We start from the raw sequence: 12,410 nt of genomic DNA, 5'->3' as shown, positions 1-12,410 counted from the left end.
TTTCTTGTGATATCTTTGTCTGCTTTTGGTATCATAATAACAGAATGAGCTGGGATGTATTACCTCTTCTTTTTTTGGCAGAAGAGTTTATGATTTTGCACCGTGGTCAAGTGGGATTTATTTTAGGAATGCAAGGTTGGTTAAACATAATAAAATCAATGTAATACAACATATTAATAGAATAAATGACAAAAATCACATGCATGTATATGCAGGAAAAACGTTTGACAAAATCCTTCCTTGACTTAAAAAATCAACAAACTGGGCTTCCCTGGTGGCGCAGTGGTTGAGAGTCCGCCTGCCGATGCAGGGGACACGGGTTCGTGCCCCGGTCTGGGAAGATCCCACATGCCGCGGAGCGGCTGGGCCCGTGAGCCATGGCCGCTGAGCCTGCGCGTCCGGAGCCTGTGCTCCGCAACGGGAGAGGCCGCAACAGTGAGAGGCCCGCGTAACGCAAAAAAAAAAAAAAAAAAAAAAAAAAATCAACAAACTAGGGATAGAAGGGAACTTTGTCAACCTGATAAAGGGAAACTATGAAAAACCCACAACCAATATCATACTTAATGATGAGAGACTGAAAGTTTTCCCCTAATATCAGGAACAAGACAAGGATGTCCACTCCTGCTACTCACGTTCGATATTGTACTGTAGGTTTTACTCAGGACAATTAGGCAAGAAAAAGAAACAAAAGACAGCCAGATTGGAAAGGAAGAAATAAAAGTATCTCTATTCACAAATCACATGATCTTGTATATAGAAACTCCTGGAGAATCCCCTAAAAAAAAAAAAAAAAGCTATCGGACCTAGTAAATTCAGCAAGATTGCAGGATACAAACTCAATATACAAAAATCAATTATATTTTTGTACACTAGCAATGAACAATCCAAAAGTAAAATTAAGAACACAATTCTATTTACAGTAGCATCAAAATAATCAAATACTTAGGAATACATTTGACAAATTTAACAAAAGAATGTAAGACTTGTACCCTGAAAACTACAAAACACTACTGAAAGAAATTAAAGAAAAACTAATTAAAGATAACCTTTGTTCATAGATTGGAAGACTGAATATTGTAATATGATGGCAACACTCCCCAAATTGATCTATAGATTCATTACAATTCCTATCAAAAACTCAGCTGGATTTTCTTTGTCAGAAGTTGACCAGCTAATCCTGAAATTCAGATGAAAGTACAAGGGACCCAGGATAACCAAAACAATCTTGAAAAAGGAGAACAAAATTGGAAAACTCACACTTTCCAATTTTAAAACTTACTAGAAAGCTATAGTAACCAGGACTGTGTGGTACTGGCATAAGGAATAGATTCCAAATCTATGGAGTAGAGTTGAGAGTCCAGAAATAAATGTATACATTTATAAGTAATTGATTTTGACAAGGGTGTCAAGAGCATTCAACAGAAAAAAAAAGTCATTTTAACCAGTGGTGCTGGAACAACTGTTTATACACATGCAAAGGAGTGAAGTTGGACTTCTACTTCACACCATATACAAAAATTAATTCAAATTGATGAGAGACCTAAATATAAGAGCTAAAACTATAAAGCTCTTAGAAGAGAGCATAGGTGTACATCTTTATACCTTTGAATTAGGCACAGTTTCTTAACATGACACAAAAAGCATAAGTAATCAAAGGAAAAATAGGTAATTGGACATAATCAAAATTTTAAAATGTTTGTGCTTTGAAGAATACCATCAAGAAAGTGAAAAGACAAACACAGAATGAGAGGAAATATTTGCACATCTGATAAGGGTTGAATATCCAGGATATATAAAGAACCTTTACAACTCAATAACAATAATAACAAAAAGACAAATTACCCAATTTATAAATAGGCAAAAGTTGGGAACAGATATTTTTCCAAAGAAGGTATACAAACGGCCAACAAGCACATGAAAAATTTGTTCAACATCATTAGTCATTAGGGAAATGCAAATCAAAACCACAATAAGAGGGCTTCCCTGGTGGCACAGTGGTTGAGAGTCTGCCTGCCGATGCAGGGGACACGGGTTCGTGCCCCGGTCCGGGAAGATCCCACATGCTGCCGGAGCCTGTGCTCCGCAACGGGAGAGGCCACAACAGTGAGAGGCCCGCGTACTGCAAAAAAAAAAAAAAAAAAACACAATAAGATACCACTTTCAACCCACTAGAAGACTATTAAAAAATAAAAGACAATAACAAGTTTTGGTGAGGGTATGGAGAAATTAGAATCCTCATACATTGTTGGTAAGAATGTAAAAGATTTGCAGCTGCTTTGGAAAACAGTTGACTGTTCCTCAAAAAGTTAAACAGAATTACATATGACCCAGCAACTCCATTCCTAGGTATATACCCAAAAGAAATGAAAACACATGTCCACACAAAAACTTGTACATGACTATTTGTAGTAGCATTATTTATAACAGCCAAATGTGGAAATAAATCAAACATTCATCAACTGACAAATGGACAAACAAAATGTGCTATATCCATGCAAGGAATTCTATTTGGCTATAAGAAGGAATGAAGTGTTGATACATGCTACAACATGATTGAAAACGTGCCAAGTGTGAGAAGTCAGCCACAGAAGATCACGTATTATACAATTCCATTTACATGAAATGTCTAGAGTAGGGAAATCTATAGGATGATTGGGAATGATAGCTAAAGGGTACGTATATGGTGTTTTCTTGGGGTGATAAAAACATTCTAAAATTGATTGTGGCGGTGGTACACCTCTGTGAATCCACTTAAAAACATTGAATTATACACTTTAAAGGGGTGAATTGAATGGCATGTCAGTTATATTTCAGTAAAGCTCTTACCAAAAAATAATGTTGATGGGAGATTTACTTTGCAAATTTGGCATTTCAAATAACTTGTAAAGAGGTTAAAACTTCCCTACTATTTGGAAAAATATGTACTTTAAAATATTAATTTTCCAAATAAAATTTATTTGTAAAATACTCAAAAATTATTTAGAAAATTTTTAGTTAAAATAAAATTATAATTTTGATGGAACACATTTTGAATGTATAAAAATAAACTATGAAAGTACTAAAAATATAGATGAATATTTACATAATTTGGGCAGTGGGCAAAGCCTTTCTAAGGCTAACAAGAGCAAAAATCATAAAAGAATACACTCCTTTATTTAATGACATAGTAAGAAAAAACTTAACTTATATTTTTTAAAAAACATTAAAATTGAAAGAAAAATGACAAATTTGGGAGAATATTTGCACCATGGTAGAGCAATAATTCAAAACTCATTATGTGAAGCTGTCTTAGCAATAAATGATCATCTCTTCTGTATAAGACTAGGTGTGATGGTTAATTTTCTGTGTCAATTTGACTGGAGCTAAGGGATGCCCAGATAGCTGGTAAAACATTATTTCTGTAATGAGAGAAATCCCAGAAATGTTACTTTAAAATAAATGCTCTGTGGAGCACACAGGGCACGACTAGAGAATACAGCTGAGAGGATCAGTGTGTTGGAGATGAAGGTACCGACTTGAGAAAACCACAGTGTGTTGTACTTGTATACCTGCCTCACCCATACCAGTTTACGTTGCCACAGTACTGAAGGAATGGAAAGCCTCTTCTCTGGTTCGTGTTCCAGGCACCACCTTAGGTTTCACTAATTGTGTTCATGGCAGAGGTGCACACGTAGCAGACCTTTAGAAGCTGCTTGGTAGAGTGGGAAAGGCTGCAGTGTTGAAATCGAGGTACCTACACCTGAATGTAGGTGTGCACCTCTGGGCCGGTCACTCAACCTTTTTTCTTAAACAATCCCTCAATTTTCTTTTTCTTTTTCTTTTTTTAAACAATTTATTTATTTTATTTTTGGCTGCGTTGGGTCTTCGTTGCTGCGAGCGGGCTTTCTCTAGTTGCGCCGAGCAGGGGCTACTCTTCTTTGTGGTGCACGGGCTTCTCATCGTGGTGGCTTCTCTAGTTGTGGAGCATGGGCTCTAGGCTCACGGGCTTCAGTAGTTGTGGCACGTGGGCTCAGTAGCTGTGGCTCACGGGCTTAGTTGCTCTGCGGCATGTGGGATCTTCCTGGACCAGGGCTCGAACCCATGTCCCCTGCATTGGCAGGCAGATTCCCAACCACTGCGCCACCAGGTAAGCCCCCAATCACTCAACCTCTTGATCCTCAGTTTCTTCACAGACTGAGGATTATTGATAATACAGGTTATAGATAATATATGGATAAATATGATCCAAGAAGGTATAATTGATTAATACTTGTGGAATAAATAAACCTTGGCATTTGCATTTTTAAATAATTACTGAGGCATCAAGTAGGGAAAATTTCACGGGCAAGGAAAGAGTTTAGGGACTTTGTCACAAACTTTGTAATATCGAGACAACAGCTTAGTTTCTGGTATCTCAATATTTCCAACTCTCCATTCCTTAATCTTCATAGCTGGTAGGAAAATATCTACTTGTACAAATCTTCTGCAGGTTGCATTATTTTAAAATACCTGTAGAATCATTAATTCAACAGATGTTTATGGAGGACCTGCATGTGGCAGACACACTATTCTAGGTTCTGGGGATGCAGTGGTAAAAGAAATCCCTGCTGGGTTGGAGCTTACTTTCTGTGTAGTTGTCGGAGAGCTTTACACAGTACTGGGTGTGTGTGTGTGTGTGTGAGCATGTGCATGCATTTACTGCTTAGTTCTGAGGTGACATCCACCTCCTCCATCCATTGGGCTTTCTTTCTCCCATGCCCATGTGAAGTACTGAATGTCTGTTTTCTTCTGGTTGATGTCAAGCACCTTGCCCTTCAGTGTTTTTCAACAGATACTTATTTGATTTTGCAGAGCCGCTAGGTGGAAAACTAACAACACAAATTTATGGCATTAAAATTTTGCAGAGCTTCAAAATTTCCATTGGAGGGAGTTCCCCGGTTGCTTAGTGGTTAGGATTCTGGACTTTCGCTGCCATGGCCCCAGTTCAATCCCTGGTCAGGGAGCTGAGATTGAGATCCCACAAGGCAAGCAGCATGGCAAAAAATTTAAAAAATAAATTCCCACTGGAGATTTATTGAGCATGTTCAGGGAATGCAGAATATTTTTTCAGAAAGATAAGTTCAGATATGAATACTCAGCAAGTTTAGTTACCAAAGAAATGCTCTCCAAAAACACAAAATTAGAAACAAGAATGAGGGAATAACTGTAAATATAGGAAAAGTTAAAATAATTTCAAGTGAATACTTTGATCAAATACAATGCCAGTAAATTTGAAACCATAGGATGATATGGTAATTCTCTAGGATAATACAAACTTCGAAACTAAAACAATCTAATAGTGATTAAAAAAAAAAATAGACGAATTACCATAGAGGAAATGGAGAAAGTTCTCAATAGAACTACTATTGGGACTCCTCCGTCCCAATCCCTTTTGGCATCCAGAAACAACTATATTTAACTATTTTTGTCTTCTGTTTTTCCTAGTAGTTACCACCATGTTTCTAAACAGTAAGCTCTGTGATGTATATATTTTATTTTTTTGATTTTTGTTTGTTTTTATTGGAGTATAGTTGCGTTACACTGCTGTGTCAGTTTGATATATATATTTTAGACACAATTGCCTGCCTATGATTGAATCTGAGGATTTAGCTTTCTTACACCATCCCATTCCATCTCATTTTCCCCCCTTCATCCTTTAAATATCATGATTTTTGGCTAAATTAGCATTGAGTGCTTAACTTATTTTTACTATGTATTGTTCGGGGTTTTTGGTTTGTTTTTTTGCGGTACGCGGGCCTCTCACTGTTGTGGCCTCTCCTGTTGTGGAGCACAGTCTCCGGACGTGCAGGCTCAGCGGCCATGGCTCACGGGCCCAGCCGCTCCGTGGCATGTGGGATCTTCCTGGACCGGGGCACGAACCCGTGTCCCCTGGATCGGCAGGCGGACTCTCAACCACTGCGCCACCATGGAAGCCCGTATTGTTCGTTTTTATTGCAACTTTTTATGTTCTTTGAGCTGATAATCATCCCCTTATAATATTTTCTTACTTCCTTGTATACCTTTCTCTTACTTTAACAAAATTCTCCCACAGAATTGTAAAACTCCTTTGCACACTGTTTTTCATATACTTATTCATTATACGTAACTGTTTCATTCTACTTCTTTCTCTTTTAAAAAAACTTACCTGGCATAACTTTTCTGAACTCCTTTAGCCTATTGCCGCAAACCGAACTGGTTGCACCTTAGGCCTGCTCTGTCTCTCCTCTGTTAGGTACTCTGTTTCCTTGACCCCATGCCTTCTGCTTTATACCTTTGCTTTGGTGGAGTGCATCCTCAAGTAGCTTCCTGAGAAAGGGTGCATGGGAAGTATACCTTTTGGATCTTATGTATTGTTCAGAGTTCTGTTTCTGAGGCTTTAACGTACTCTAATCTGTTTACTCAAAGTGCAATTTATTATTTGTTATCTAGTGCCCATAAATCAGTGTAGGTCTATACCTCCAACGTCATGCCTTTCAAGAGAAATAAACAATCAGGAGTTCTGCTCAAAGATATGCTCAAACTGAGCTCAAATTTTTTCATCCATCAAAACTGGTCATAGGCTTCAGGTACTCCCTAGCACACTGCAGAGTACTCCTGGAGGTATGTATGTCTTGGTATGAGAAAAACAAGCCCACATTAACAACTGCACATTAAGACAAGTTGGGGAAAGCCGCAGTACAAAAGAGAAGGTGCGTTGGGAATGCGAGCCATTTTCTCGTGAATCTTATTTGCCTGCAGGACCTGCTTTAGCCCTGAAAACCCCACCTATATGTCTCAGTGGGTCAAATAGCCCAGTATACAATGGATAACGTGGTGACTGGGTGTCGCATGTTCAGGCATTCGGTAACAAACCAAGGGTTTCTCAAAAGGAGGTTAGTGATTTGTCAAAGGAAGCATGAGTTTGATTTATGCTATCAGAGCTCTCTACAGGCTCCATCTATCCCTCCAATCTGGCACAGACACCTTGGATACCATTGGAGGCCCTGGGCCACGGAAGTCAATCAAGAGAGCTTTCTGTAGCCTGGAGTGCCTGGAGCGGGTTCTCCTGCTCTGCCTGCCACTGAAAGCTGGCAGGTAAATGGGTTACTCAGTAAGGGGTCAGAGGAGCAATCCCAAATGTGGGGAAATGTTTCCTCCAAAGTATAAAGGATCCATCAAGCATTGTGCCTCTTTTTTAGTTGTAAGGAATGAAAGGTACAGCAATCTGTCTTTCACTTTGAAGGGGATATCCAGAAATCCCCTGTGCCACTCCCACCCTCTGGCACACTGTACTTTACCAAGGAATCTAGGGCAGTTTGTACTCCCTGATTTCTGATCAGCATGATCTCCTCGATGTACAGACGGTATGATGTTCTGTGGGAGGGCGACGGGTCAAGGTCCCTGCACACTAGAGCATGACGTCCAGAGAGAGTTGAGGTCGACCTGGGTAAGACAGTAGTCTACACCGTCTCTGCCAGAGAAAAGCAAACTCTCTCTGGTGCTCTCTGTCAAGGATGGAGAAGATAGCATTTGTCAGATCAGTCACCATAGAATAGGCTCTGGAGGTAAGTTTAATTGCTCCAATAAAGAGACTGTATCTGAAACAGCAACTGAAGGTAGTTACCACCGATTCATTTAACAATACAGTCATTCTCCAAGACTTGTATGTCTTCTTCAAGAGCCAAATAGGCAAGTTAAACATTAATGTGGTAGGAATCCCCACTCCTGTAATCTCTGTGACTTCCCTAGGGATGCAGTAGTGGTTTACTATTTGGGGAGGAAGGAGGTAGGTTCAGTCATCCACCATAATAGCCTATCTCCATGGGTAAAGGAAGTCAGGGTAGAAATTACAACCAGTGTACGACCAGACCAAGCATGTATATTGCATCTGTAGATTTAGAATATCAACCACAGGAGAGTTCATGGACTCACTGGACCCTTTTTTAAAAAAAAAATTATTTATTTAATTTATTTATTTTTGGCTGCGTTGGGACTTTATTACTGCGTGTGGACTTTCACTATTTGCAGCAAGTGGGGGCTACTCTTCGTTGCGGTGCGCAGGCTTCTCACTGCAGTGGCTTTTCTTGTTGCGGAGCACGGGCTCTAGAGGCGCGGGCTTCAGTAGTTGTGGCACACAGGCTCAGTAGTTGTGGCTTGTGGCTCTGGAGCACAGGCTCAGTAGTTGTGGCTCACGGGCTTAGTTACTCCGCGGCATGTGAGATCTTCCTGGAGCAGGGCTTGAATCCGTGTCCCCTGCATTGGCAGGCGGATTCTTAACCACTGCGACACCGGGGAAGCCCCACTGGACCCATTGTGACATCAACTTAGGTCAAAACTCCGTTTTCCCCTGACCCCATGAGCTCACATTCCGAGCACAGTCATACTTAGTGTCCCCAGGGATTAGGATTAGCACAGAGCCAGTGTCCAATAATACTGTAAATGGCTGCCGTTTCCCCACTGCACAGCTACTCTTGTAAATGTTTGCATGTTCTCTTGGGAAAGGGTAGGAGAAGACTTTTAGTAGGCATTACTTGAGGTGCTGCCACAGGTCTTTTTCAAGAATAAGTAGCCTTGCCTTCATTCAAGGAGCTTTAGGTCTGGGGAGTGGGTAAGGAGTCTTGTCTTACATCATGATGACTCATTGGACTCCACTTCATCAAACCTCAGGTTTTTTCTGGTATGTAGATCAAGTTGAACCTTAAAGGTTTTCCACATTTTTAGTCCTGGGGTCCTATGATCTCTTAGTCGCTGTCAAAAGTTATCATTGATGGATGAAATCATTTTTATTATGCTTACAAATTCTGTGGGTCATAAATACAGACAGGGCACTCTGGGGACCGTTTATCTCTGCCCTATGGTGTCTGAGGTCGTTGTAGAATGCTCGGAGGCTGGAGGCTAGAATCATCTGAAGGCTCATTTACTCTCATATCAGAGAGTTGATGTTGGCTGTTGACGGGGGGGCCTTGGTTCCTCTCCACACAGGCCTTTCCATGTGATCTCTCTGCATGGGCTACTTTGGGCTTCCTTACAGCATAGTGTCAGAATTCCAAGGGCACACATTCCCAAGAGAGAGATTCAAGCAGAAGCTATGTCCTCTTTTCTGAGTCAGCCTTAGAAGTCACATAGCATCACATACTCTGTAATCACAGTCTCATCCATGTTCTAGGGAAGGGAAACCCACACCTCTGAATAGAGGAGTGTCAATGTCACGTTGTAAGAGCATGTAAAATAGGATGGATATTGGTGCAGCCATCTTTGGAAAATACATTCTGCCACAAATAGGAAGCATCAATTTTTCATCACCCCCATCTATCAATCCTGGTTTTAGGGACTTATGGACAGGGCTTGTTGGTTTCATTCATGCGGAAATGATGTTGTAATATTTCATTAAATATATATATATATATATATATATACACACACACATATATACACATTATGAGCCTATCTGAAGGCATGCATGAGCATTTAAGATGTTTTGTTTCATTTCTGTGTTCTGTGTGGTTGTAAGAGGATTGGCCATCTCCTCAAGGATTTTAAATTATCATCATAAGCCATTGAACGAATTTTTACATGTGCTGCCATGCTTAATAACTATTGAGCTTCTTCCAGATTAAAACTTCTAGTTTGGGTCTGACTTCTGTTCAGATTCGACCTCTATTTTTGGCAAAGACACCGTATTTTTATTTTCCAACTCTAGAGCTGAATGAACTATTTTCTCTTGAAAGTGGAATGTTGTTGCAAACTTTTCTCAGTTTTAATAATATCACCAACTTTAGCAGTCTACTTGAATCCAGAAGTTAAATGAATAATGTTACATTACAAAAGTGCAGATGTAATACCAACACATAGTAATACATTCTAACGAAAGGAGCGTTGGGGGTGGGTGGGAATACTCTGCTGGAGGTATGAGCAGCTTTTCACAGGGGCATGCAAGGACAGAGGAACAATTCTTCATGAGTAGTAGTTCAGATAATTTGGGCATTTTCCAATGCCATCTCCCATGCCCCTCTCCTTCAAGCACATTAGATGATTCAGTCTTTCTGGAACATCCATCACATTCCATTTCTTCCTCTTGGACTGTCACCTTCCCAACCCATTCTCTGAGAAGCAAACTCCTGTTCATCCGTAAGGACACGATCATGTCACCTCTTTTGTGAAGCCTTCTCTTATTCCACCCCTACCCTCCTGAAGCCGAAATGTTCGCTTCCTCTTTTGCAATCACAAAGCACTTTGTGCATATGCTACTATTACTGCACTACATGCTCCTGGGAGGGAAGGAAGAAGAGGGGTCGGGAGTAACATCTAATCTTTGTATCCTGTACTCAGCAATCGAGAATGCTTTATTGGGGCTTCCCTGGTGGCACAGTGGTTAAGAATTCACCTGCCAATGCAGAGGACATGGGTTTGAGCCCTTGTCCGGGAAGATCCCACATGCCACGGAGCAGCTAAGCCCGTGAGCCACAACTACTGAGCCTGTGTGCCTAGAGCCCGTGCTCTGCAACAAGAGAAGACACCGCAATGAGGAGCCCGCGAACCGCAACAAAGAGTAGCCCCTGCTTGCCGCAACTAGAGAAAGCCCGCGCACAGCAACGGAGAGCCAACACACAGCCAAAAATAAAATAAATAACTAAATGCAGGTTCCTAGTCCTACTGAATCAGTCTCAGGAGGGTGGGTCTTTTTGACACAGTCAGTGGTCTGTGGACCATACTTTGATGAACACTGTTTTAGTCTGGGCACCTCTCTGTACCTGCCCAGCCTGCTCTCTCTGAAGAGCTAATTTAGCATCTCCTTAGTTATTAATTTAGCATCTCCTAACTATTCTTTTTTTTTTTTTGCTGTACGTGGGCCTCTCACTGCTGTGGCTTCTCCCGTTGCGGAGCACAAGCTCTGGACGCACAGGCTCAGCGGCCATGGCTCACGGGCCCAGCCGCTCCGCGGCATGCGGGACCCTCCCGGACCGGGGCACGAACCCGTGTCCCCTGAATCGGCAGGCGGACTCTCAACCACTGCACCACCAGGGAAGCCCCTAACTATTCTTAGTTAGCCTTACTTTTCACATTTTCTAAGCCATGTATTTGACCTTCAAATTCTTCCATAAGAGTATTTCCATTTAGCTTTCAGATATGGGTGTACATTCTGGAACCACCTGCCCGAGAATTTCTCAGCCGATATATAATTTCATGTTTGTTCAATTAACCTACATTCATAAGGAATGTGTGTGTGTGTGTGTGTGTGTGTGTGTGTGTGTGTGCATGCATGTTTGCACACAATTAATGAAGTCATGAGGCATGTGAAATAGTGTGTGGTTTATAAATGATTCAGTTATACTTTTTATTCCACAGTGCTTTTCTTTTTTTTCTTTTTCTTTCTTTTTGGCCATGCGGCTTGCAGGATCTTAGTTCCCCAACCAGGGATTAAATCCGGGCCCCGGCAGTGAAAGTGCCAAATCCTAACCACTAGACCCCCAGGGAACTCCCCTTTTTTCTTTTTCTTCTTTTAGTGCTTTTCTGATTGTATGTATATATTGTCAGAAATGTCATTAATATTATAAATCATAGCTGACACAGAGATGTCTTACAGGATTTCAGAAAATGGAGGATTATGGTATAAAATGTAAACAAACCTGTGTTCCAGTAGATAATGTTTTAAGAATTCATTTTCTAACCAATAATTTACTTTGGAAAGTATCGAATCCACTAAACCCATTCCAGTTTTATATCTTTCAATACTATTCTCCCTAACCAAGTCAAGTCAAGGAAGAAACTGGAATCAAAAAGTTTCTTCAGTTCTCTTTCTTAGGTAATGCCTATCATAGAATCCGGCCCCCAGTGTTTAAATAGACCACGTGTCTTGTGCAATGGTTTTTTTTAAATGACTCAGTAAAGGAAGAAAGTGAATTTTGCCTACTCTGCCCACATGATTGAAACGCAATCCTCAAGACACATCACAAAGAACCCACTCAAGAAGTGTTCTATTAAAATGTAAATTCATCGTGGTAGGCTGAAAAAGAATACTGTTACAAATCTTGATAAACCCTAAACTGAGATAATGGAAAATAAGTGATAATACATATGCAGTCAAATATTCCACATCAAGTGATGATAGTTTTTCCCTTAATAAACTCACTAGAAGTCTTTATGTTAATATACTCAGAATAGCCCACTGGATCCCCTCAACTTCCTTCATGAATGCAAAGGTCAAATTTTCTTTCTAAAAGGTAGGCACTAAACAAATATATTTTTTCACATGCTTCTTTTTCTCCTGACTTTTTAAAGAAAGTGATTTCATGCAAGTTTAGGCCGCAAATGACACAGCCTCTAGTGAAGGTTATTTGGGCGATGATGATATTAGAAGTTGGGAAATGCTGCCTTTGCAAATGAAAAAAAAGAAAGGTCAGAACTGTATGAAA

The 12,410-nt window shown here is 40.5% G+C and overlaps 1 protein-coding gene across 3 annotated transcripts in view; it reads left to right on the top strand.

Moving 5' to 3' along the window:
* KCNMB4 (potassium calcium-activated channel subfamily M regulatory beta subunit 4) overlaps positions 1 to 12,410 on the top strand; it is a 65,854-nt gene that overhangs the window by 11,612 nt on the left and 41,832 nt on the right. The window lies entirely within an intron of this gene.

Source organism: Tursiops truncatus, chromosome 11 (assembly GCF_011762595.2).
Source record: "Tursiops truncatus isolate mTurTru1 chromosome 11, mTurTru1.mat.Y, whole genome shotgun sequence".
NCBI classification, from domain to species: domain Eukaryota; kingdom Metazoa; phylum Chordata; class Mammalia; order Artiodactyla; family Delphinidae; genus Tursiops; species Tursiops truncatus.
Note: the sequence above shows the minus strand (reverse complement) of the source record. Positions and strands in the feature narration are given on the sequence as shown.